The sequence below is a fragment of the Pleurodeles waltl genome, chromosome 1_2 (assembly GCF_031143425.1).
Source record: "Pleurodeles waltl isolate 20211129_DDA chromosome 1_2, aPleWal1.hap1.20221129, whole genome shotgun sequence".
Taxonomy (NCBI): Eukaryota; Metazoa; Chordata; class Amphibia; order Caudata; family Salamandridae; genus Pleurodeles; species Pleurodeles waltl.
The window spans coordinates 1,219,986,598-1,220,013,237 of NC_090437.1; the positions used below are offsets into that span (position 1 = coordinate 1,219,986,598).

General features: G+C 45.2%; 1 protein-coding gene across 2 annotated transcripts in view; it reads right to left on the bottom strand.

Moving 5' to 3' along the window:
- Positions 1–26,640, bottom strand: part of UVSSA (UV stimulated scaffold protein A) — a 268,598-nt gene that overhangs the window by 36,844 nt on the left and 205,114 nt on the right. The gene's annotated exons all lie outside the window — the stretch shown is intronic.

Sequence of the window (26,640 nt, forward strand, 5' to 3'; positions counted from 1 at the left end):
AGGACGGTGGATAACAATGGGGTAAACACACACTTTCAGGCCAAAGCTGGTGTACAATGGAAGAAAATTAGTTACTTACCTGTAACTTTAGTTCTCCAGTATTGGAATCTTTCATAGATTCACATGCTTGAATCATTCATCCTCTTTGAGATGGGAGCCCCCGATACCTTTAATTAAGTAGTATTAACATAGGATTAAACCTAAAGGCCCTTGGGCCTCTCAGTTTAGCACTTTACCAGCCATTTTAAGAAAAAAAGGACCAAACTTCAGGGCCCACCAATCAGGCGACACCACCCTCTAGAACCTTCCTGAGAGAAGCTCCAGTTCCGCATATTTTCTAAGCACAAGTGCATATAGGATATAAAAGAGAGGTGAAGGTGACCTTCTCCGGGGAGGTGGGCGGGTCGCATGTGAATCTATGAAAGATTCCAATACTGCAGAACTGAAGTTACAGGTAAGTAACTAATTTTCTTACTCCAGTATTGGAACTTTCATAGATTCGCATGCTTGACTAAGAGTAGTGAGCAGTATTGATGCACGCTGTATAACACATTTCTCTTTAATACATACCTTAATTGCATGTTTAAGTAAACATATACAAAATTTAAAGTTCTAAACATTAGAAGCTAGACTGTTATGAGAATTTACCATGTATTTCAAACCCCTTTTTTATAGGCAATGTGCATACCTGAATTTAAGATGGTGGGATGAAAGATATAGCTCACCTTTACTGGAAAAGATTTCTGAGGACTGCCTGGCTCACTGCTACTTCTCCTTGAGTTAATGCATCCAAGCAGTAATGCCTTGTAAAAGTATGGCAGTTTTTCCAAGTTGCTGCCCTACAAATGTCTTGGAGCGGTACACCTGCAAACAGTGCTGCTGAAGAGGAGACTGCCTGCGTTCAATGTGCACGGACAGAGGTTTGCAGTGGCTTCTCTGGTGCCTGATGGCAAAATCGTATTGCTGAATAAATCCACCTAGTGATTCTCTGTTGAGAGCGGTTGACCCCGTCTGGGTGTGCTGAAAGCCACAAATAGTTGGTTGGTCTTGCAAAATGCTTTGGCCCTGTCCCGATAGAATTTAATGCATCTTTTAATGTCTAAAGAGTGTAATGCCTTCTCTGCTGGCGTTGTAAGATTTGGAACAAATGTCCTGAAAACTAAGGGCTCATTTAAATGAAAGTATGAGGGGAACTATTGGAATGAAACGTGGGCTCGTGCACAAGATTATTCTATCTTGTTAAATCTGTAAAAACGGATCCTGTATGGATAGTACTTGTATCTCACTGACATGCCTGGCTGATGTTAGAGCACTAAGGAGAGCCACTTTCCAGGAAAGGAATTTTGTAGAAGCTCTATGTATTGGTTCAAATGGCTGCTTCATGAGTTGCGCAAGAACAAGGTTTAGATTCCAGGAGAGAGGAGGAGATCTGAAGGGTGGAAAAACTCTGAAAAACCCTTTTAGAAATCGTTTAATCAATCTAGAGGACCATAATGGAGATGAAGAGTCTGACCGTCGATAAGACGCAATCACCGCCAGGTGAACCTTTATGGAGAAATGGGCAAGACCTGAGTGCGCCAAATGAAGAATATAAGGCAATATTTGTTCTGGTGATGAGGAAAGAGTATCAATTTGTTGTAGTTGGCACCACAAACAAAATCTCTTCCCCTTACATGAATAAGTCTTGTTGGTGCTAATTGTTCTGGCTTTGGACAGTATATCTCTGCACTCCTGGGGAATGTTTAGGTGTGCGAACTCAAGGTGCTCAGGAGCCATGCTGATAATTGCACTGATTGAGGATTCAGATGTAAGATTTGTCTGTTCATTGTTAGCAGATGCAGAGATATTCTCAGTGGGTTGTGAGGCTTCACCGAGAGGACAAGAAGCTCCGTGAACCAATACCGGCGAGGCCTGTATGGGACTATTAATATTAGCATGCAAGGTTCTCTCTATATTTTTGTTAGGACTTTCGGGATCAAGGGAATGGGCGGAAAGGCGTAGGCAAAGATTCCTTACCATGCTATGGAAAACGCATTCCTCCATGATCCCCTCTGGTGATGTCAGCTTGCGTCATATTGGCATTTGGTGTTTGACCGCCTGGCGAAGAGGTCGAGGTTAGGTGATCCCCACTGGGAAAATATGTGGTTGACCGTGGACTGGTCTAATTCCCATTCGTGACAGACTGATTTTAGTCTGCTGAGGTGATTCTGCTACCTTGTTCTGGATGCCTGGAAGGTGAACTGCTGTTAGGAGTATGCCATGCTGTACAGCCCAGTTCCAAATCTCCTGAGCTTCCTTGGAGAGAGGAAGGGATCTTGTGCCTCCCTGATGTAATGCATCATAGTGATATTGTCTTTTCTTATTATTACTTCTGAATCGGCTATCTTTGGGAGGAAAGCCTGCAAGTCTAGCCGGACTGCTTTTAGCTCTAGCAGATTGATGTGCATTGTTTGTAACGTTGGTGGCCATTTGCCACTTATCTGCAGGTCCTGTAAAACCCCTCCCCAACCCTCCAGAGAGGCATCTGTGGTGATTATCCACGGGGCTGGGTGATGAAGAAAAGATAGGCCGATGGAAAGATGATGTTTCTGAGACCACCACACCAGAACCTTGTTGATGTCCGGAGTGATTTTGATGTGATCTTCAAAGCTTCCTGGGACCTGGAGCCATTGCAGATTGAGCTGTTCTTGAAAGGGGCGCATTTTGAGTCCGCAGAAAGGAACTAGAGGTATGCATGATGACATCATCCCCAATAACGATTTGTAAAGGTGTACTGAAATTTATTATTTTCTTTGTATTGACTTTGCCAGAGATAGCAGTTTTTGTTGTCTTTTCACTGTGGGGCCTGCATGCTGGATTAAGAGTCCAGGTTTGCTCCTAGAAAGGTTATTGTGCGTGATGGCTTTGGTTTGGATTTCTCCCAGTTTACGGTCAGGCCTAAGCTGTTGAGTAAGGCAATGCACTTTCTTGTTGATCTGTGTGCTGCTGAGAAGGTGTCTGCTTTTATCAACCAGTCATCTAAATATGGGAATACTTGATGTTTTCTTCTCCTGAGAAAGGCTGAAAAAGGCTGAAAAAGGAGCCTGGCACTTCGTGAATATCCTGGGAGCTGATTTTAGACCGACTGGAGGGACTCGAAATTGAAAGCGGCTTCCTGCTACCATGAATCTGAGGTACTGTCTGTGGGCTGGGTGAATTGGGATGTGGAAATATGCAACCTTAAGGCCTAGGGCATACATAAGGTCTCCGTGCTTCAACCAAAGAAGGACATCCTGTAGGGTGATCATGCGGAACAACTGTTTTCTCAAATAGGTATTTAATTCTCTGAGATCGAGGATAGGTCTCCAGCCTTCCCACTTTTTGCAAATGAGGAAGAATCTGGAGTAAAATCCTTTCCCTCGCTGTGACGGAGGCACCCTTTCTATTGCGCCTTTGAGTAGAATTTTGTTGATCTCTCTCTTGAGTTGTTTTAGATACTTTGGGGAAGTTTTGCAAGGAGGATTGGGAGGAGGCACTTGGACAAACTCCAGTGTGTGTCCACACTTGACCCACTGGTCCGATGTTGTGGATTGCCCTTGCTGGAGAAAAAGTGAGATCTTACCGCCTAGATTTGGGAGTAGCCGGAGTCCTGGACGCATAATGCTCTGCTAGTCGAGTCTTTAGTTGGACGAGCTGAGCGTCCCCTGATGGTAGACCTACTGTAAGCCGCTTGTGGAGGCTGCCTGTGAGTACTGCTGTCAAAATTGCTTGGAGGTGGATGCAAACGAGGGCTATCTGAATTGCTGGTAACCTCCCTTGTATGAAGGCATTCCATGCCCTCTCAAGGCTCGAAATGAAGACTTACGAAATTGGAGTGTTCCCAAGGATTTTGCCGTCTCAGTGTCAGATTTTATCGACTGCAATGCCTTGTCAATATGTTTGACAAACAGCGCTTGACCATCAAAAGGAAGATCTAGAATTTTATTCTGTACTTCCGGACAGAATGATGTGACCTTCAGCCAACCTTGCCTTCTGAGGCCAGCAGCCCCTGCAGGCTGACGAAAAGCAGTAGTGGCTATGTCCATTGCACAATCTATTATCTCTGTTGATGTGCGTTCTCCCTCATGTAATGTCTTTCTAGCCTCCGATCTAATGTCCTCTGGCAATTGATCAAGATATGGGACGATGTCAGCCTAGAATTGCCTAGCATATCTGGCTAACACTGCCAGGGAGTTAGCCGCTCTTAGAGTTAGACTAAACATTGAGGAAAATCTTTTATCAATATTGTCTAATCGTCTTCCCTCTTTGTCGGGAGGTGCGGAAATTGGTGTAGAGGGATTTTTGGATCTTCTCTGGGTTGCTTGCATTATCAATGAATGTGGGTGAGGGTGACCAGTCAAGCATGCTGGGGCATCTTCAGGTGCTTTGTACTTTTTATCCAGGCGTGGAAGCACTGCTGTGACTGTCGCTGGGTTTTGCATAACCTTCAAACCCTCCTCCCATATGTAACTGACTAGGAGCATGGAGCGTACGGACTTCTGAAATGGTTCCTTAAAGTTATACAGAAAACAATCAATTTGTTTGGATGGCATTGGAAGTGCAAAACGCTTGGCAGCCCTGTCCATAAGACTGTGGAATCCTCCGATGTCCTCTGGAGGTGAATCTACTTTTGAAGGTGAAGGAGAAGGTGGAGCTGGAATAGTATACTCATCCCACTCCAACTGACTGTCAAGGAGCTCACCCTCCTCTTGTTCTCCTTCCGATATGCCAGTCTCATGTGGTAGGGTCATGTCCGGTGTGGCCTCATTCGTCAGCAGTAGAGTGGTTGGTCTCTGATGCGGGGTGGCTACCCGAGAAACATGCAATGATGGTGGATAAGGTTGCACCTGATCTGTTGCAGGAAAGCATCTACTGTAGTCGGCTAGCAACGCTCTGAGGTCAGATATTAAAGAGCTTGGCATATACAAAGCCTCTTGATTTGCTTGGTCACCTGCGTAGTATTGTGGGTCATAAGCTTCGCCGTATTCCTCATCATCGTCCTGATACTTTACATTCAACTGTGAGGGGCTGTTCACTATCCCAAATGGACCCTCATCATCGGATTAGTCGTCACCCTCCAAGAGATGGACTGGAATTAGAGGGGTTATCTTACTAGGAGAAGTATGCTCCGGTGTAATTTTTGTTGTTTCTTGATTGCGCAATTTTTCCCCGCCTTCGTTGACAGCGTGACAGGAGCGGTCGTCGATGCTGTCCTCGATATCTTAACCGTCGACAATTTCGTGGTGGAAGCTACCATCAACGGGGTCGTCGTCAATGAAGACGGCCATGAGGAGACCGTGGTTACTGTCATAGACAATGAGGACATGTAGGTCTTCGTTGATGAGAGTCGTTGATGTTGTCCTCGTCGACGGAGGATGACTCGTCATCGATGTTGTCGGAGAGACCATCAATGGTATTAATCCAGAAACCGTCGTAGACAGTGGAATACACCTCGTCGCTGCCATCGTCAATGAGGATGTCGTAGAGGGTGTTTTGCTTTCACTAATGACCGAGCTGACAAAAAATCTCTGGAATGCACAACTTAGTTTAAAGACATTTATTATTACTTCACCACGAGGTTCCTAAAAAATGAAGGAGATTAATAGGTCGAAGGCACACGTTTAAAAATAGTCACAGCAATGAAAGGAAAATATATCAAAGTGATTCTCAACTGCAATGTACACAGCAAATATATGTGATTATATTATAGCATAATTTCAAAGCAAAGTATAAAGTAAAAATTCATCACCGTACGGCCTGCCAAGCTCTTCATCTTACTCATGCCAGCAAGAAGACGACCCCTGTTCAACTGCGAAAAAGAGATCCTCACCCTCACGGGAAAATGTCAGGCATATGATGTCCAATCCTGACCGAGGTCTCGGAAATTCCCTTGCTACTGAGCAGGGCCACCTCTTTTATAGCTTAAACAACCATGGAAAGAGCCTTCTGAAAGGCCCTCCCCTCTCAGGAGGAAATATTCAAACATGCTGGCTACTGTAGGTCAGAGCTGGAAGAAAAACGTTGAAAACTGGCCAGCCTTTCAAGGCTCTCCTTCCAAGGCCGCACCTTTCTCTGCACTGGAGAAAACAAAAAATATGTACTTTCTTATCATGAACTGTTCATGTTCGGTGAGAGAAATACTAAGAAACAAGCTTAGTTTACCATGTGAAAAAACACAGCTCCACTGCAATGTCTCAACTGCAATGTCTAACGCCATGATAAAGCCAATAGGCAGCTAAACTGAATACAAAATGTAATCTGCAACTGGTGAACACTGAACAACTAATATGCACAATGGTGCAACATAGAGTCGGTGGTCAAAAACATCTATTTTTACTACAGACAGTGAGGTTTTGGCCAGTGGTCTGGCAACTGTAGGAGCCGAGGAAGATATTTTAAATGGTTCAGCTGGCTTAGGAAGAGGCGCAGAAGATTATCATCGCTGTTGGACTCAGAGCCTGGGTTATCTCCAGATTTAAGTTTTTGCAGCCATATTAATAATCTGCCCTCTTTATCCTTCATGGTTTTGGAAGAGAAGGTGCGACATACCTTGCAGTCTTTGGCAGAGTGGTCTGGGTAAAGGCAGTATATGCAGTTCTGATGAGGGTCTTCAGAGTGTAATCTATTTTTTCTACAGGTCTTGCAGGATCTGAACAAGCCCTTCTTTTCCTTGTCAGACATGGTTCAGCAATCTGTCAAAATTAGTTGTGAAGAGTATAACCTTGTGGTTATTCCAAAATTTGAGAAGAGCAGAGCTCTAAGGAGACTCACTAGCACGACGTTCCATAGAAAATCTTAGGACCCGAACTTCTCTCAGGAATGTTCTAGAACGTGGTGTCACCTGATTGGTGTGCCCTGAAGTCTGGTCCTTTTTTCTTAAAATGACTCAGACAGAGTGCTAAACTGAGAGGCCTAAGGGCCTTTAGGTTTAATCCTATGTTAATACTACTTAATTAAAGGTACCGGGGGCTCCCATCTCGACGGGGAATGATTCAATCATGTGAATCTATAAAACTTCCAATACCGGGGTAAGGGTATTTGGGTGGTATGAAGAAAATACCGGTTTGCTTAATATAGTTGAGTTGTGGCTTACTGCTGAAGACACCGCTCCCGTAAAGGAAATGCTAAAGGGGACTAGAAACTCAAAGCACAAAGCCGACAAAAGATTCAAATGTTTAATTTGCACCTTTCTTGCTCGTGTATGGAATGATGCAAAAACACTTTGTATCTAACTGTATGTAGCTTATTGCTATCACTGTGTTCTCTCCTTGTTGCACTTAATACGTGCTCTTTCACTACTAAAAGGAGGGTTAACTGGTTAACATACAAAGTAAGTAATCAATTGAGCACAAGGGTTTACATTACATTAACAAAATAAAGGTTAAAACTGATATAACAGTAGATTCTTGATGACTCCATAGGTGGCCAAAAAACACAACGGATTTTGACTGAAAATAAAATTTGACATCCATTTGACCCAGCAGTAGCTTGAATCATACAAAACCAGAAACACACAAACTCTACATCCATGATGGTGGCTTACACAATAGGGGCCAGCCAGAAAATAGAAGCTAAACTTTAAAAAAGATATATATAAAACTGTCCAAATCCATGTGGAAGAAAGATAAACTCAACATCGATATGAAATATATCTCCTGGGTGAACTGTGAGAAATCAGGAATATGTTTTATTTCTTGGCTTTATGAGAATGGTTATACCAAATCCTTTGCGTAATTCCAACATGAATTTAAACTCCACAAGAGAGAATGTTACAATTAACGGAGACTTGGAGTTTTTGTGACAAATAAAGGCAGACTAACAGACAAATTGCCTCCTAAGATTTTAAAAATCAGGAAACACTGCATTCAAAATTTATCACATCTTGAAAATACAAAATGAAAGAAAATAAAAACAGCAACAGATATGTGAAATAAAAACTTAACTGACTTAAACTAACCCCTCTTGCCTAAGAAAAATATCCAACCAATATGCCTGCCTCAGTATGCTTGCTAAGTTTCATGACCTTAGTACACGTGTTCTCAAAGTACTGTCCACGGGCTGCTGATAGCAGGCACACCTTCTTTTGCGGCCCACAGGTATTCCTCTGAGAACACCCTAGTAAGCCGAGAGTTGTAGTGGATAAAACGGCTCGAGTGCCTTTTTTGTTGCTTTTGTTAGCCAAGCAACATCATTTGGTGGTTAGTCAGTATAGCTTGTTTTATGAGCAGGAATGACCTGTTCATAGAGTAAGCTGCAATGACTGTAGAATCCAAGCCCAGAAACAAAAAAATGATGTTGTAACTGTATGTTTTTTGTTCTAATTTACTACTGGGCTTTGTTTTTACAGCCATTCTAGCATATACTTTCATAACGTGAATGCTTGCTCCTACAAAATTAGGTGATCTTTTTCTTTTCACTTAGCAGTCCCAGATGGATTAGTAAATAAAAGTTGTGGGAAATGCTCTTTCTTGATACAGCGCAGATGCATCTTTAAAAATAAATAAATAAATAAAAATAAACAGGGGAGTGAGTTGGGGATGGGGAATGCCACTGCATAGATGTGGCCCTCAGGCACAACCCAAACTGTAATTTTTAGCCCTTGAGAAAATGCATGTGAGTACCCATATTCTAGTAGAAGTACAAGCCATTGCATCTGAGGTAGTGCATTTGCACATTTCCTGCATCTTGCAGTGAACTGTAGCCTTGCTTTTAAAATTGGCAACTAGAAGAGTGATTTTGAGAAACTAATAAAGTCAGCAGTGTTTTAACATAATGTATCTGGGTTTTAAAAAGAAAAAAAGCATTGGGAAAGCCAATAGGACTCGCCTATGCAAGAGCTATTGGCTTTGGCAATGTGTTTTAACCATGTAGTACACCTGTGTGGCTGTTGTTCAGCATGGCTAAAAGTTAGTGTCACGGAGTGGGGTGTGGTAGACTGGAATGGGGTATAGTGGGGTTGAGCGGGATGGGGTAGATTGGGGTGGGGTGGAGTGGAGTAGACTGGAGTAGGGTAAAGTGGGGTAGAGTGAAGTAGGGTGGATTGGGGTAGACTGGAAGGGGTTGGAGTGGGGTAGACTGGAAGGGGTTGGAGTGGGGTAAATTGTCGTAGACTGGAGTGGGTAGATTGGTGTGGTAGATTGAGTGGGCTAGACTGAGGTGGACTGGGATGGAGGAGGGTAGATTGGAATGGAGTAAAGTGGGATAGACTGGAGTGGAGTAGAGTGGGGTAGAGTGGAGTGGGATATATTGGGGTAGACTGGGGTGGGGTAGATTGGAATGGAGTTGGGTAGATTGGGTGAATTATAGTTGGGTAGAATGGAATGGGGTAGATTGAGGTAGTAATGAGTGAGGTAGATTGGACTCTGGTGTATTTGGGTAGCAGGGGGTAGATTGGATTGGGGTGGAGACGGCTGGATTGAGGTGGATTAGGGTAGATTGGGGTGGGGTAGACTGAGTAGAGTGGAGTGGGGTAGATTGGAGTAGAGTGGAGAGGGATATTCTGGGATAGACTGAAGGGCGGTGGACTGCCTGGAGAACCTAGACAGCACATGTCAAAACAGTGACAAAATTGTGTGGTTACAAGGGTTAATAAGGATCTTATCTCTAGTCACAGACCTCTCTGGGATCAGCTGTACACATATTTACAAGTAATTCAACCACTAAGAGGGCTCAGATGCAGCACTAGAACATGGGCTATTCACTGAAAGTAAAACCACTGTCAATCATCTTCCTTCCCTTTTCTTAGGATTTTCCACAGCATATGTACAACCGCTAAAAACCAAGAACAACTTGGGTTAATCAAGGTCAACTCAGTTGTTTCCGCTTTTCTTCTATTTTGTTCTTCCTCTCCTGCCCTCACTTTGTCATGTTCCTTTCTGCCAGCAAACTTAGGGGCAGGCTTATGCATAGCCTCCAAGACTACCTTGTTACTATATAGTACTTAGAAGTACCTAGTGTAATATACATTGCTTATTTTCAAAGGTGATTTGTTTCTTGCCTTAAGCTTTAAAATGCAGCATTCAATATATGTTCTCCGGTGAATTGTTTTGTTTTGTCCTTATTTCCTATTATGCACAGAGCCTTAATAAAAAAATACAAAAAAATAAAAAATAGCTAAACACAAAAAAAATCCAACCCTTCCAACAAAGCTCAATTAATCCTCTCAATGATCTATCTATTCAATAGCTGAATCAGGAATACTGCGTTATTTAGTGACTAGCAAAGCAATCTTTACTTCTTTAATATATTGTACTCCTAAAGCCTAAGGTTTTACCCAGTGCTATATGTGAAACATTACACGGAACCACAGTATCCAGCTTTTATTCTCAAACTTAAATCAAATTACAGGTAGGATGGAAAATAGTTATGTCTGTGTCATAACTTTTCATTTATAGCTTTGCCTCCAAAATATGTCCGAGGGTCTTGAAGGGAAAACATGTAGGTGGAAGTATATCTGCTCTGGATAACATGTGGCTCAGCAGTGCAATGCTTTTATTTCACTTTTTTTTGTTTTTTTTTTAACGTGGGCTGCAGTTTATTTCTTTCCCCAATGTGCTGTGGGTACATTTTTATGAGGCAACTTAAGATGTCTACTACTATATGTTCATGAATACAGGGTACTATATCTGAGAGCACGAGCCAGCTAGTCTGCAGCCACCTAACTAGTGACACAGATGCTCAAGTGAAGAAATCTTTGTTCTGGACCAGAAAGAAAAAAACAATATATGCTAGGGGTAATTAAATCTACAGTATCCTATATTATTTCTAATGGCCATATGAAATAAAGTTGCTACTTGTGCGCTTGTTTTTGCATCTAATACTACCAACAAATATTGTACTGTGTGATGTGGGGTGATTAGCAGACACATAATGCAAGGAGCTACAGAGAGATCTACATTCTGGCCTTTGTGTCACAAATGGCTGTCATATCATCAGATGGACATTGTACACTTATAGCAGGTGACAGGAAGCACTCCTGCGTTACTCTTTCTAAACTCATACCTCCTATTCAGTTGTCCATTCACATCTGTCTGTTTTCTGTAATGCTCAGCACTAACCAAGAATGAAGTGTGTCGCTCGCCTTCACTCAGTCATGTAACAAAGTATTAAAAAGAACATTATTGGAGAAAATATGCGATAACCATTCTATGTGTCACATTTGAAAACATAGGAGTAGAATGATTACTATGCTTACTCACGCCCGATTCACCAAACTGAAGTCTGAAATGTAAGAAATCTACTACTGTACGATTTCCCCAACATTTGTGTATAGTTCCACCAAGAATCCCAGAAGCACACATGTAGCCATGTGGAATGCAGGTTCTCCATCAAGCGGAATATTTGTATGCGCGAAGAATAAAGTGAAAAATTAGGAAAAAATGGAAATGTGCATTTTCCCTATGGTATGACGTCCTTTTTCTTCCCACCATGGTAATAAGGCTCTCTTTCTTACCATTTACATGTGTTTCCACAGGGGAGAGCTACCTGTAAAATGTTTACGAATGCCCACAAAGCCAGGAGTCTGTGCATGTTCAATGACTTTTGCAGTACCCACCCCTGGGGCACCGCCCCCAACCACTGGAAATATGCTACAATGCCATTTTTGTGTTGCCGCTTTAATCACATTTAAAAATAGTGAAATTCCAGAATCGAGACTTTGTAACAATGTCTTACACAGATTCTATGATGTAAGCACTTTATTATATCTTAACATATGAAGCGATAGCAACTGAATGAATTCCCCACATAATTCCAACTGCCAAGCCCGAACACTACAAAACCAAAGGTGATAACCGGCTGAATGATTCACGCACAAGAAGTGAGCGTAATACATAACAATAACAAGGGGACTAGGAGAGGAGAAAGAAAAAAAGAAAGAAGAAGAAAAGTCTATGAATAAGGATGCAGAATTTACTTGCTCAGAGCTTTTTAAGCATATCTAAGTGAAGCTTACGTATGGTGCTCCTCCATTACTTTTCAGAATTACAAAAACAGGCAAAGATAGTGGCAAAGCCAATAGGTTTCATGTCTGTACAGCGTGCCCTTGGCTTTGTCACTGCTAATGTTTGTTCATGACAGCAACTGCCGAGATAAAGATCTGAACAATGAAAGCTACAGAGGTGGGTGAGTCAGCAACTTAACCGGGAGAGCCATGCCAAGGATCTGCATGGACTCTAAGAGACCATGCGCAAGTCGAGCCCGGAATATGTTTGGCACATAAACTGTGCAACAAACACCATAAAAAATATGATAAGGACTTCAAAATTCAAAAAAGTGAATCTCTTTAATATGTACAAGCGTTTCAACTTAGTACATTAGATAATATCACTTCATTATGAGGCATTTATCGAAAGTGACTGTTTTCAAACATGAACTTAAAAATATTAATGCCCACTAAACCCCGCCATGACAACAACGTCATTAGTGAATTACGAGGCAAGGCATTTGTCATGCATACCCTTTATGTGGCCTAGATTCCTACAAAGAGAAACGTTATAGTCTAACAAGCCAAAGAGAGGTCCTTGCATAGCACACACCCTGAACTCATGTATTTCAAAGTGATATCAAATCCATTAAGGTATACAGCAGCATAGTGAAATGACATATCTGCTGAAGATCACACAGTTTGGTCAAAGCGGGGAAACCAGGAAAATCCCAAGTTTTCTGTATACATTGTGCCATTCAGTCTCTGGATGGGTATGTCTTTCCCCTTTCATGTTTAACATAAAAGGCAAATTATTTTTCGCAAATTCGTGAGCCATTAGATTAGAGCGTGGGTGGGTGGCAGGCAGAAGCTACATAAAAGCAAGGCTCGTTTTGGGCTCAAGTGTCCAAAAGGACCTCAAGCTGAGCCACAGCTAGGCATCTGGCTCTTGTGTGGCTCATGCTTTTAGTGGCTCGCGTACCTTTATAGAGCATTCATTTTCAGAGGTTTCTATCAGGGGTTGCTCCCCAGTTTCACTGAGTGACTCTCAGACTGTAAAATGGTGCCTTGTGTTTCTAATGGTGTTGGAAAGACACCTTCAAAGAGCAAACAGAAAAAAGGTAACTGATGGTTGGGACTGACAACTCCTCAAGCAAATGGCTGAAGATTCCATCGGAAAATAATCTAATGGCCTGAAGCAGACCTATCCAAGGGCCCAAAACAGCACAAACTTACTATACATCAACCCTAAAAACGGGAAATCTGACCTTTATCTACACACCCAGGATCAGACCACCATTACTGTATCCACGAGGACTGCTCCAACCCTCCTCCAGTTTAGGAAAGAGCTGAAGACGTATCTCTTGAAAGAACCTTTTACAAGGCTGTCACAACCCACTTCCACTCTCAGAACCCAACTATCTGCAGATGATTTGCTTTTTACCTTTGTGCTGTACAAAATACTCCAGAGGCATCAGTTCATGCGTAGATTGCTGCATGAGCGCACTACGTGATAAACAAAATGGAGGTCGTCAACAAATCCAGGTGGCGAGAAGTATTTGAAGGGTCGGGGAAGAATTAAACAGTTTCTTTCATGAAGTGTAAGAATACACTGGTGCACTTTTCGGCTATAGGAACGATTAACCCAGGATTACGGAAACCTGCCTAAACTGTTTATCTCTCTGCAATAAGAAGGCGTCACAGTTTAGGAACCCGGTGAATGGAGCAATTGTTTAAACAGAAGGGAAAAATGCCGGCATCCACTGGAGATGAAATAAGCATTTGAGCAAAATGAAGGAGCAATTTAAAAGCCTTTGAAAAAAATCAATATCAAGCCAGGGAAGAGCCGCCTTTTTGAGCACTGATGGTCCCCTAAAGCTCTTCACACATTGTTACCGACTCTAGCAGCGGGAAAGAGAAAATGACACCGTTTGCGCTGGTAGGCTGCAATCAATACTGTAGTTAGTAAAGAGATGCTATTTCACATCTGACTGGCCAGCAGCCTACTTTCACCAGCCTTTGCTGATACCTGTTTGTTAACAAGTCACAACGGGCTGAGGAACCAGACTCTCTTCAGGACTGACACAAAAAATAGGCACTTAATTTGCTCCTCTGTGCGCACTATTGGAAAAGGATGAAGACTGCAGATTAGCAGGTCGGTGTAATCCCCTGTGATTCATTGCCTCGCCGGCCATAGGACCAGGAGTGCTTTGCAGAGGACAGGACGCTTCAGCCGGCCACTTTATCACGAGACACTTTACAAGTTTTGTAGAGCTGTATATAAAACCTGGGCTTGTGCATACGGTATCTAAAACACACATATAACACACATTGGGCGGGACGTATGTGAAGATAATAAAAAATAAAAAAAATATATATTTTTAGCTGACTCCATGAACGGTCCCCTATCACAGCATGTCAAGCACTGCAAAGAATTTGATTTCAGAATAAATGAAAGACTTCTGTAGTTCCATAACAGACCTGTCTACTGATAATGGCCCCATGAACCCCATTCCCTTTAATTTAAAATAAATAAATAATAATAATAAAAGGCCCTGGGGGCACGTGGGTTTAGCCACTGGCCAAACCCTGTGGCCAACCATCCCCCCCCCCCCCCCCCCCACTGTGCACGACTGAAGGCCCAGCGCAGTGTGGAGTTGTCTGCCTTTACCAGAGTTGGCCAATGGCCAGGCTTTGTGGCTAACCCCCACTGCACACAGCGGAAGGCTATGAGCAACTTGGGGTTGGCTGCATGTGTAGGTTTGGCTGCGGGGCCTGGCGTGGTTGCATTTACGTATGGTAATTAAATATTACTTTTCATTTAAAAACTATAAATTCACTCAGAAAACAAAGGATAATGCAACCTTATAGTTAGATCTGATAAAAAGATCTTTAAAAAAAACTAAGAAATTCACTGAGATAAGGTTAAACTAACATTATACTCAGGTGAATCTGTCAATGACAAAATTAACGTTTTAAACTATAAAAAGAACCACAGAAACTCACCAGTTCTAGTTAGCATAGCTAACTATAACTTGCGGCCCCGCCATGCACTGCTTATGACCTCATATATTACATCACTCATGACATGTTCTATGGCATCATTTATGCCATCCTGATGTCATCTCAAATGACATAATTGATGACATCATCCAAGCTTCTTTTTGTACAAATTGTTCTATAAACAGGTATAGCATTAGAGGTCTGAAAGCAGGTACAAAAAAACTCAGAAGGATTTGATACATTGTTAATGCTATCACAGACACAACTCCAATAGGTGTAGAAAGCATGGGTTATGTGCCATTTTGACCCTATACCATACACTTCACGGGAGCGCAGTTCACATTAACATTCAATCACAGAAAAATGGGAAACCCCCATTACATACGATGTTCAATCTGTATACAACTGTTCAGAGAAAGCGAAGTTCTTAAAAATACTGAACGCCTGCAACAAAATGTATGCCCTACTGTGAACAGCTTTTTTTTTTATGTATTAACACTTGACAGTCTCCAAACCTACACTGAAAAATGAAGTTGATATGAGTAGAGAAGTGGGTACTGTAAACAGAAATCACTCTATGGAGCGAGTTTACCCTGTGCCACACTGTTTGGAGACAGTGAAACTCTCATGAGAAATGAACTACAAAGTATTGAAAAGTATCTACTAAGAGAAGCGTACACTCTATGCAACACTTGGCAAAAAATAAACTATTTGCTTAAAAGAAACAACGACTGAAGGTGCTAAAGATTTATACTACATGCAGACTTCATACTGTGGCGAAAACTTTACAGATAGCCCATCTTCTGAAGCAAAACAAACACATGTACATAGTTTAATACCTGGTGCACACAGTCTTCTATGTTACGTGGAAACTTTCATGCTGAGACAATTCTGTCTGATAACTCAAGGCTGCTTACAATACTTAGTACGTTCTATATAGAATCTTTGATCTGTTGCCAACTCCTTCTGCAGAGCCTAAAAAGGTGCGCACAACATAATGGACACAAGTTGTCTACTGTCACCTGCACACTCTTCAGTGCAAACATTTATAACATGTTCAATAGCCACCTATGATGCATTATGATATGCCATGCTGTTCCAGCCAGGTCCAGAGGCACAAGGCCTCTTGGCAAAGTGTCTATGATCCCAACTCACCCTGTTTGTTGCAGTACCACGTGGCAATAGTGTTGTGCGTGAACATCAAGACCTGCACTAGCCTTCCCTTGATGGCGGCTAGAAAGGCTTTTAATGACAGTTGGATCGCTTGGAGCTCCAGCAAACTGATGTGGAGTCCAGATTCCATGGGAGACCAGAATCCTCTTATCTCCACCTCTCCCATATGGCTGCCCCATCCCAGGAGTGACACATCTGTCACAACTGTCAGATCTAGTTGGGGGAAGAGAGATGGGTCTGCCTCTCACCCAATCGCGGGTCGTTAGCCAACACTGCAGATCTTGTGCAGTTCTCTCCACGATCTGGACCACGTTAGAGAGATTCACCTGATGCTGCGTCCACTAGAACTTTAGGTCCCACTGCAGAGCCAGCAGGAATGTGTCACTAGCAGGATGCATGAGGCCCAGAAGCCTCAGAGTCTGTATCACCGAAACCCAGGATAGAGGGTGAAACATTGGCATCATAGCCTGAATATCCTGGACTCGCTGTTCAGGAGGATGTCCACAAGGGAAGCCTGGACATCCCTTGAAAGGCCAGCCGTCCTCAACCAGGCGTAGCACCTCAGGGCCACAGTCATTGAAACCGCTCTGTTAAGTGAGTCAGTGGTGTTGAGTCCACAGTGTATTGTGAACATTGCTGCATCTCTCCCATCAGCAACAGCCTGAGAGAGCACGGCCTGTTTCTCCTCCAGGGCCTGTGGCAGCACTTGCACAACCATGTCACACAGAGTGTAGGAGTAACAGCCTGTTGGACCTGGCTTTTTGACAGGGTCATCCCCAAACTTTTTGCCTTCCTCCTTTTCTTTTTCTGACCTCATTTTTGCTGGTTTTTAGACTCTGCGCACTTTACCACTGCTAACCAGTGCTAAAGTACATATGCTCTCTCCCTTTAAACATGGTAACTTTGGATCATACCTGATTGGACTATTTAATCGACTTATAATTCCCTAGTAATGTGCACTACATGTGCCTAGGGCCTGTAGATTAAATGCTACTAGTGGACCTGCAGCACTGGTTGTGCCACCCACTTAAGTAGCCCCCTTAACCTTGTCTCAGGCTTGCCCTTACAAGGCCTGTGTGTGCAGTTTCACTGCCACCTCAACTTGGCATTTAAAAGTACTTGCCAAGCCTAGAACTCCCCTTTTTCTACATATAAGTCACCCTTAATGTGTGCCCTAGGTAACCCCTAGAGCAGGGTGCTGTGTAGGTAAAAGGCAGGACATGTACCTGTGTAGTTATATGTCCTGGTAGTGTAAAACTCCTAAATTCGTTTTTACACTACTGTGAGGCCTGCTCCCTTCATAGGCTAACATTGGGGCTGCCCTCATACACTGTTGAAGTGGCAGCTTCTGATCTGAAAGGAGCAGGAAGGTCATATTTAGTATGGCCAGAATGGTAATACAAAATCCTGCTGACTGGTGAAGTCGGATTTAATATTACTATTCTAGAAATGCCACTTTTAGAAAGTGAGCATTTCTTTGCACTTAAATCCTTCTGTGCCTTACAATCCACGTCTGGCTGGGCTTGGTTGACAGCTCCTTGTGCATTCACTCAGACACACCCCAAACACAGGGTACTCAGCCTCACTTGCATACATCTGCATTTTGAATGGGTCTTCCTGGGCTGGGAGGGTGGAGGGCCTGCTCTCACACAAAGGACTGCCACACCCCCTACTGGGACCCTGGCAGACAGGATTGAACTGAAAGGGGACCTGGTGCACTTCTTAGCCACTCTTTGAAGTCTCCCCCACTTCAAAGGCACATTTGGGTATAAAACAGGGCCTCTGCCCTACCTCATCAGACACTTGCTGGAGAAGAAACCTGAACCAGAAACTACATCCTGCCAAGAAGAACTGCCTGACTGCTCAAAGGACTCACCTATCTGCTTTCTACAAAGGACTGCTGCCTTGCTGTTGCCCTGCTGCCTTGCTGAATTCTTGTCTGGCTGTGAAAGTGCTCTCCAGGGGCTTGGATAGAGCTTGCCTCCTGTTCCTTGAAGTCTCAGGGCCAAAAAGACTTCTCTCTTTTACTTGGACGCTCCGTGCGCCGAAAATTTCGACGCACAGCTTGTTTCGCGGCGAGAAAAACGCCGCACTCCGACGCTGATCGACGCGACGCTCTGGGGACGATCGAAGATCCGACGCACGGCCTCGCAAGGACAACGCCGCCCGATCTCTAGAGGAGAAATCGACGCAACGCCTGCCGTGAAATCGTAATTTCAACGCGCAGCCCCGCAGATCGAAGTCTAGAGGAGAAATCGACGCGACGCCTGCCGTGAGATCGTAATTTCGACGCGCAGCCCCACAGACCGACGCGCAGCCGGAGAACAAGCAGGAAAATCCACGCACAGACCCGGGACATCTGGAAATCCCCGCGATCCACAGAAAGACTGTCCACGCGCCGGAAAACAACGCCGACTTCCCCGCGTGGAAAATAACGACGCAAGTCCGTGTGTGCTGGGGAGAAATCGACGCACACACCCTTTTTCCACGCACCTCTTCTTTTGTGGCCCTCTGAGGAGATTTTTCCACTCTAAACCAGGTACTTGTGCTTGAAAGAGACTTTGTTTATATTCTAAAGACTTAAGACACTTTATATCACTTTTCCAGTGATATCTCTACAATTTCCCATTGCAAACTTTATTCTTTTTGACCTACAATTATCCTGATAAATATTATATATTTTTCTAAACACTGTGTGGTGTATTTTTGTGGTGCTATATGGTGGTATTGTATGATTTATTGCACAAATACTTTACACATTGCCTTCTAAGTTAAGCCTGACTGCTCGTGCCAAGCTACCAGAGGGTGGGCACAGGATAATCTTGGATTGTGTGTGACTTACCCTGACTAGAGTGAGGGCTTTTGCTTGGACAGGGGGTAACCTGACTGCCAACCAAAAACCCCATTTCTAACATTGGTGATCAGCGGTGAGGATAGGACTTGTATTTGTGCAGTGACATACAGTAGCTAAGTATTTCACTACCTACCCACAGTTGAAGGTCAACTTGGCTTTTTGTCTCTTTTTGCAAATCTGTTTTTTCCTGACAATTTTCAAAAACTAAATCCTCACTCAACATGTCTCTGACTGGGTCCCAGACAGGGGACTTTGACCTAGTCCAGTTGGATACATATACGGTCAAACTACTAAGAGGATTCTGCAGGGCATTGAGGGTACCCACCCAAGGGGCCTCCAGAAAGGAGGACTTTCAAGTGGCGCTGAGGGCCTGGGCAGAAGCCCATTTAGAGGATGATGAGGAAGAGGAGCCAGAAAATGGCACCTCAGAGGAATTTTCACTATCTGTGGATGGTGTTACCACTGCAATTGTGCCCCCTTCCAGACCAGGGAGCAGTGTCTCTATGCAAAGCCTGACCACAGAGGAAAGGAGAGAGGAAAGGGAGTTCCAATTGCAAATGGCAAAACTGAAAATTGAGGCTCAACAGGAGGAGAGAAGGGCAGAGAGAGAAGCCAAACAAGCTGAGGCTGAAAGAGCAGCCAAACAGATTGAAGCTGAAAGAACAGCTAAACAGATTCAAGCAGAAGCTGAAAGGGCAGCCAAACAAGCGGAAGCTGATAGAGCAGCCAAACAGGTGGAAGCTGAAAGAGCTTTGGCTGAAAAGAAACTATTGTTGGCTCATGAACTGAGTCTCAAGGAGCTGGAGATCAAGGCGAGACAGTCTGAATCCAGCAATAATGGTGGCAGCATACAGACAGGACCTGCTGGAGAAAAGAAGGTTCGTATACCCAAAAATGTGGTGCCCAGTTTTGTGGTGGGAGATGACATAGATAAATGGTTAGCTGCTTATGAAGTTGCACTAAGGGCTCATGAGGTTCCTGAAGGGCAATGGGGGGTAGCTATGTGGGGTTATGTGCCGCCATTGGGGAGGGACACACTTCTCACATTGGATCAACCGGATCAAAACACATACCCACTTCAGAAAGCCACTTTACTTGCCAAGTTTGGGCTGACCCCTGAGGGATACCGTCAGAGGTTCAGGGACAGGACCAAACAAAACACACAAACATGGGTAGATTTCTTTGACTTTTCCAGTAAGGCACTGAATGGATGGGTGCGGGGCAACAAAGTAAATGACTATAAAGGGTTATATGACTTGATTCTGAGAGAGCATATGCTTAATACTACTTTTACAGAGTTGCCCCAGCACTTGGTAGATAGTAAGCTGACTGATCCCAGGAAGCTTGCTGAGGAGGCGGACCTCTGGGCAAGCACCAGAGTGTCCAAAAAGGTATCTGGGAGTGACCCCGAGAAGGGTAGTTCCGGTTCCCCCAAACAAAGTGAGGGGGAGGTTAGAAAAGACCCAGACGAGTCCCAGAGTAAGGGGGGAAGAAAGGGTTCCCATACCTCATCTGAGAAACAGGGTGGGGGTTCTGGTGGGCAGTGGCCCAAAGCATCCCATTCCCAACCCCGCTGCTTTGAGTGTTCCCAGATAGGACACAGGAAGGGGGACTCTGTCTGTCCAAAGAACTCACCCAATATTGGGACCTCTACAGGGGTGGCCCATGTGGCCTTAGGGGAATGTAGTCCCCAGAGGCAGGTCGTAGACCATGCCTTCATCTCCTTTAGTTGGGAGGTGGACTCAGAGGGTAAACTGGTGATCCCTGAGGGTGGGAGCCGTCACTTCCACCAGGTGGGAGTGAATGGGATCCCAGTCACCGCTCTGAGAGACACAGGGGCTAGTCTTACCATGATGGTGGAGAGACTAGTGTCACCAGAGCAGTACACCGGACAGGTGTGTAGAGTGACTCCAGCCATTGGGGAAGATTTCTTCCGCCCCATGGCCCGGGTGTCCCTAGAGTGGGGTGGGGAGGTGACCCAGACGCGGGTCATAGTTAGTCCCCAGCTGCCCATTGACTGCATTCTGGGGAATGAGTTTCCCTTAGTGTCAGGAGAGCTGAGAGGGCCAACCCCCAAGGGTGCCCTAACAGTTCAGATGTCTGGCAGTACCACTCCCCAGAGGAGGGTATGTAAGCCCCGATGGGGAGGCACGGGGAGGAAGGACTCACCCCTGTCCTCTGTTCAGCCTCAGAGTACAGACCCTGGGCTGAGGGACCAGTATCAGGGACCCACCCCTGACCTGGTGAGAGTGGAGAAGGGGTGCAAGACCCCTGGGGTTACTACCCCCCCATTCTGGGATGCTACATGAATCCCTTGGGAGCTCCCTACCAGTCCCCCAGTTGGAGGAGAAGCTCAGCCAACGGCCCCCCTCAGGGTCTCCACCTAGCAGTGGATGGTCAGGGGCCTGGCTCATAACATTGACAGCTGTCAGTGGCATCTGTTGGTTTCTGTCCTTGTGGGCAGAGTTTTCCCTGGGTTGGGGACAGAAGTCAGACCCAAGGAATGGAATGGGCCACATCACTTTGTTGGCCATGGTGATACTGTCTGCATACTGGGATGCATCTGTAAGCAAATTAAAGTTAGGAGCTGTACAGATGGGGTCCTCAGGTGATGAGAAGGGTTCCCCATGGGCCAGATCAGTGGCCCCAGAGAGTATAGACAAAGAAGCCTCACTGAGTTCAGAAAGGCGTAGAACTGGCGAGTGCCCCTGCAGTAGTGGGCCATTGTCCATGTTCTATCGCCTTAAGCAGGGAAGTCCATCAGAGTGTTGATTAGTCTACCCTGGCTTTAGGCTGGGAGGGGGTCATGTTGGACCTGGCTTTTTGACAGGGTCATCCCCAAACTTTTTGCCTTCCTCCTTTTCTTTTTCTGACCTCATTTTTGCTGGTTTTTAGACTCTGCGCACTTTACCACTGCTAACCAGTGCTACAGTACATATGCTTTCTCCCTTTAAACATGGTAACTTTGGATCATACCTGATTGGACTATTTAATCGACTTATAAGTCCCTAGTAATGTGCACTACATGTGCCTAGGGCCTGTAGATTAAATGCTACTAGTGGACCTGCAGCACTGGTTGTGCCACCCACTTAAGTAGCCCCCTTAACCTTGTCTCAGGCTTGCCCTTCCAAGGCCTGTGTGTGCAGTTTCACTGCCACCTCGACTTGGCATTTAAAAGTACTTGCCAAGCCTAGAACTCCCCTTTTTCTACATATAAGTCACCCTTAATGTGTGCCCTAGGTAACCCCTAGAGCAGGGTGCTGTGTAGGTAAAAGGCAGGACATGTACCTGTGTAGTTATATGTCCTGGTAGTGTAAAACTCCTAAATTCGTTTTTACACTACTGTGAGGCCTGCTCCCTTCATAGGCTAACATTGGGGCTGCCCTCATACACTGCTGAAGTGGCAGCTTCTGATCTGAAAGGAGCAGGAAGGTCATATTTAGTATGGCCAGAATGGTAATACAAAATCCTGCTGACTGGTGAAGTCGGATTTAATATTACTATTCTAGAAATGCCACTTTTAGAAAGTGAGCATTTCATTGCACTTAACTCCTTCTGTGCCTTACAATCCACGTCTGGCTGGGCTTGGTTGACAGCTCCTTGTGCATTCACTCAGACACACCCCAAACACAGGGTACTCAGCCTCACTTGCATACATCTGCATTTTGAATGGGTCTTCCTGGGCTGGGAGGGTGGAGAGCCTGCTTTCACACAAAGGACTGCCACACCCCCTACTGGGACCCTGGCAGACAGGATTGAACTGAAAGGGGACCTGGTGCACTTCTTAGCCACTGTTTGAAGTCTCCCCCACTTCAAAGGCACATTTGGGTATAAAACAGGGCCTCTGCCCTACCTCATCAGACACTTGCTGGAGAAGAAACCTGAACCAGAAACTACATCCTGCCAAGAAGAACTGCCTGACTGCTCAAAGGACTCACCTGTCTGCTTTCTACAAAGGACTGCTGCCTTGCTGTTGCCCTGCTGCCTTGCTGAACTCTTGTCTGGCTGTGAAAGTGCTCTCCAGGGGCTTGGATAGAGCTTGCCTCCTGTTCCTTGAAGTCTCAGGGCCAAAAAGACTTCTCTCTTTTACTTGGACGCTCCGTGCGCCGAAAATTTCGACGCACAGCTTGTTTCGCGGCGAGAAAAACGCCGCACTCCGACGCTGATCGACGCGACGCTCTGGGGACGATCGAAGATCCGACGCACGGCCTCGCAAGGACAACGCCGCCCGATCTCTAGAGGAGAAATCGACGCGACGCCTGCCGTGAAATCGTAATTTCAACGCGCAGCCCCGCAGATCGAAGTCTAGAGGAGAAATCGACGCGACGCCTGCCGTGAGATCGTAATTTCGACGCGCAGCCCCGCAGACCGACGCGCAGCCGGAGAACAAGCAGGAAAATCCACGCACAGACCCGGGACATCTGGTAATCCCCGCGATCCACAGAAAGAGACTGTCCACGCGCCGGAAAACGACGCCAACTTCCCTGCGTGGAAAATAACGACGCGAGTCCGTGTGTGCTGGGGAGAAATCGACGCACACACCCTTTTTCCACGCACCTCTTCTTTTGTGGCCCTCTGAGGAGATTTTTCCACTCTAAACCAGGTACTTGTGCTTGAAAGATACTTTGTTTATATTCTAAAGACTTAAGACACTTTATATCACTTTCCAGTGATATCTCTACAATTTCCCATTGCAAACTTTATTCTTTTTGACCTACAATTATCCTGATAAATATTATATATTTTTCTAAACACTGTGTGGTGTATTTTTGTGGTGCTATATGGTGGTATTGTATGATTTATTGCACAAATACTTTACACATTGCCTTCTAAGTTAAGCCTGACTGCTCGTGCCAAGCTACCAGAGGGTGGGCACAGGATAATCTTGGATTGTGTGTGACTTACCCTGACTAGAGTGAGGGCTTTTGCTTGGACAGGGGGTAACCTGACTGCCAACCAAAAACCCCATTTCTAACACAGCCCTTAAGGCATACAGTGTTTACAGAGCAGTATGCAAGGCTGGCAGAAGAAAACAACTTCTTCCCCAAAGATCCCACCCTCTTAGATTCTCTATCGGGGAGGGGCAGTAGGGAGCGTGCCTTGGGATGTTGAGGCTTTTACCACCACACTCTCCAGGACAAGGTGTTGAGTGTGGAAGTTTGGGCTCCTGGAGGCACGGTGGTGGAAGCGGTCAATCATCCTAATCACAGGAGCACATGTGTTGTGCTTGGGTCAGGTACCCATAAGGATGTCACTGAATGGGAGTAGAGGTTCGAATGAGGAAACTCACAGTTGTAACCCCTCGGTTAAGATGTTAGTCTTGACTGCCAACTAGGGCAGCTGAAGCTCAAAGACCTCAGCTGCCCGCTGCACCACCATTTCATATGAGGCTCCCTTCTCCATAGAGACGGTAGTGGGAGAAAGCAGATCAGTATCTGGAGAAGTATCCAGTCCACTGGCTTCATACAGTACCTAACACTAGTCCATATTTGGGTCTTCTTCATCAAGCTGGTATTTGGTGGGACCACCGACCCCCTCCCATTCCTTCCTGAGGCCTAACCCGATGGAATAGGGCTTAGGCTGTAATGTAGGAAGCAAAGGTCCTACCGATATCGGATCCGGTGTCGGGTGACGCCTCTCTGTGTCGGGGATCACAATGGGGATGGTGCAGATAGTAGGTGCCGGGAGTGTCTTCTTGCTTCGACTTTTTGTTTTTTTTCTTATGCCTCGATTTACCCGATCATCCTGAGAACTTAGAGTGAGACGATGACTACTTTGGGCTCTGCAACCGTTCCCGGGACCATCCACTCAACCGGGACCTTGATTCATGCAGAGTCGCACGCCAGGCCACCATGAGCTTTACGGGCCGCTCCCTCAAAGCTTAAGGATGCATAACGCACCAATCGGAGCATGACTTTGGGTTGTGGTTGAGCATCAAGCACCACAGGCAGACAAGGTGCAGATCCGTCACTGACATTGGCAGAAGACAGGCTCTGCAGGGTTTGAATCCTGTCTTCCTAACTGATATGTTCCGAACACCCCATGAGAAAAACCTCAAAAACTCTTGACAAAACATCTACAAAATCCAGCCAAAAAGTGACTGAGGGGTAGCTCTTCTCCAGATCAGAGCTGGCTGGCGCGGAAAGATAAGAACGGATGTCAGCACACCTATGTGGCACTTATATGCATACCAACATACCAAAACGTCACTTTCGGCGCAGACGCTGCTGACAATGCACGCTGAGCCAATCAACACCACCTACCAGGACGCAGGGGTACTGCTCACGAAAAATCTTCTGAATCCAGTCTGAAGCCTGTGGCAATTCAAAGGTGTGAAATCTGCAGCTAAAAGTTTCTATCAGATTTATTCTACTTTTTTGAAGTAGGAACCCTCCAGTAAAACAAAGTCCAAGGCTGACGCTGGCAAGGGTCCTCGAGGTCAGGCAGATATGTTGTAGCTGAGCTCCTGCAGAAGCCATTGGTCCCGGCAGCAATAGCTCTGAATGAGACAAAGCTGGATTTTGTAGTTGGTAAGGTCACTTAACTGCTATAATGGATATGCAGCATCGGCTTGGTCATTTTTTAACCACATAGGTCTCCAAGCTACCAGAAACCTTTTCCACAAACTACAACTAAACCCACTGTCAGTGTGGCAAAAAGCTCAAAAACATGATACGCCTGCTTTTCTTGCACATCCTGGGTGCACCCTCCTAAAGCAAGCCTCAGGACCCTGTCCCAGTCCTCTGGGGGGGGGGGGGGGTGGGGGGGGGGAAAGGGGAGACAATGACAAAAAAGTAACACTTTTCTCCAACTGCAGGGACAGTTCTTCCAGCCACTCCTACAGCACTCAAGTCCTCAGGCAGGATACTCGGCATGAGTCTGCTTTTTGAGTTATTGGTGCAGTCAAACAAGAGGCCAACTACTGAGCTCTTGGAAAACAGTTCCAATCTCCCTGGATGCCAAACGTCAGGAGTCCTGGATACTTCCTTCTTCCAGAGCAGCCTTCTTCTGCAGTCAGTCTTCCGAGATCAAAGAATATTCTGTGGATGGAGTGTTGAGGTGTCAACCTTATACTGTACATTAACTAGTGACTGGAGAATTTTCCCTACCCAATCCTCTCTACTTTCTCACCCTTTGCCCATTACAGTTTGCTGCACTTTTTGTTCACTTTACAGTAAAAAGTCCCAGAAGCAAGAATTCCAAAATGGCTGACCCCTTCTTCCATCAGAAGGATACCCGGCTCCCCACCAAACCATTCCTTTCTTTAGATCACGTCTTCTCCCTCTGTCTGAGCTGGATTCCCCTCTGTTGGGACTGGGGCCTGAGTCTATAGGGGCCATTAGAATGAATGGGAGCAGACCATGTCAGCCCCATTTGCCATCTTCAATCAAAAGACGTAGTGTGAAGAACGTCATTTGTCCTGACAATTATTCCTCTACATCTCCCAGACAGCTAATTCTGACAATATTTATGCCTTTGTGGGATCAGAGGCCAGGCTACTGTCTTCGAGACAGAAGAGAATTTAACTCCATCTATGAATGCGTATTAGGCTTCCGGAGGCAAGATGAGGGGCAATATTGGGTCTAAGCCTGTTCTGGCTCAGGCAGCACAAGGTATATGTAAATATTTGTAGCAAAAACTACTTTCCTCGTGAAGTTAGATATTTAGT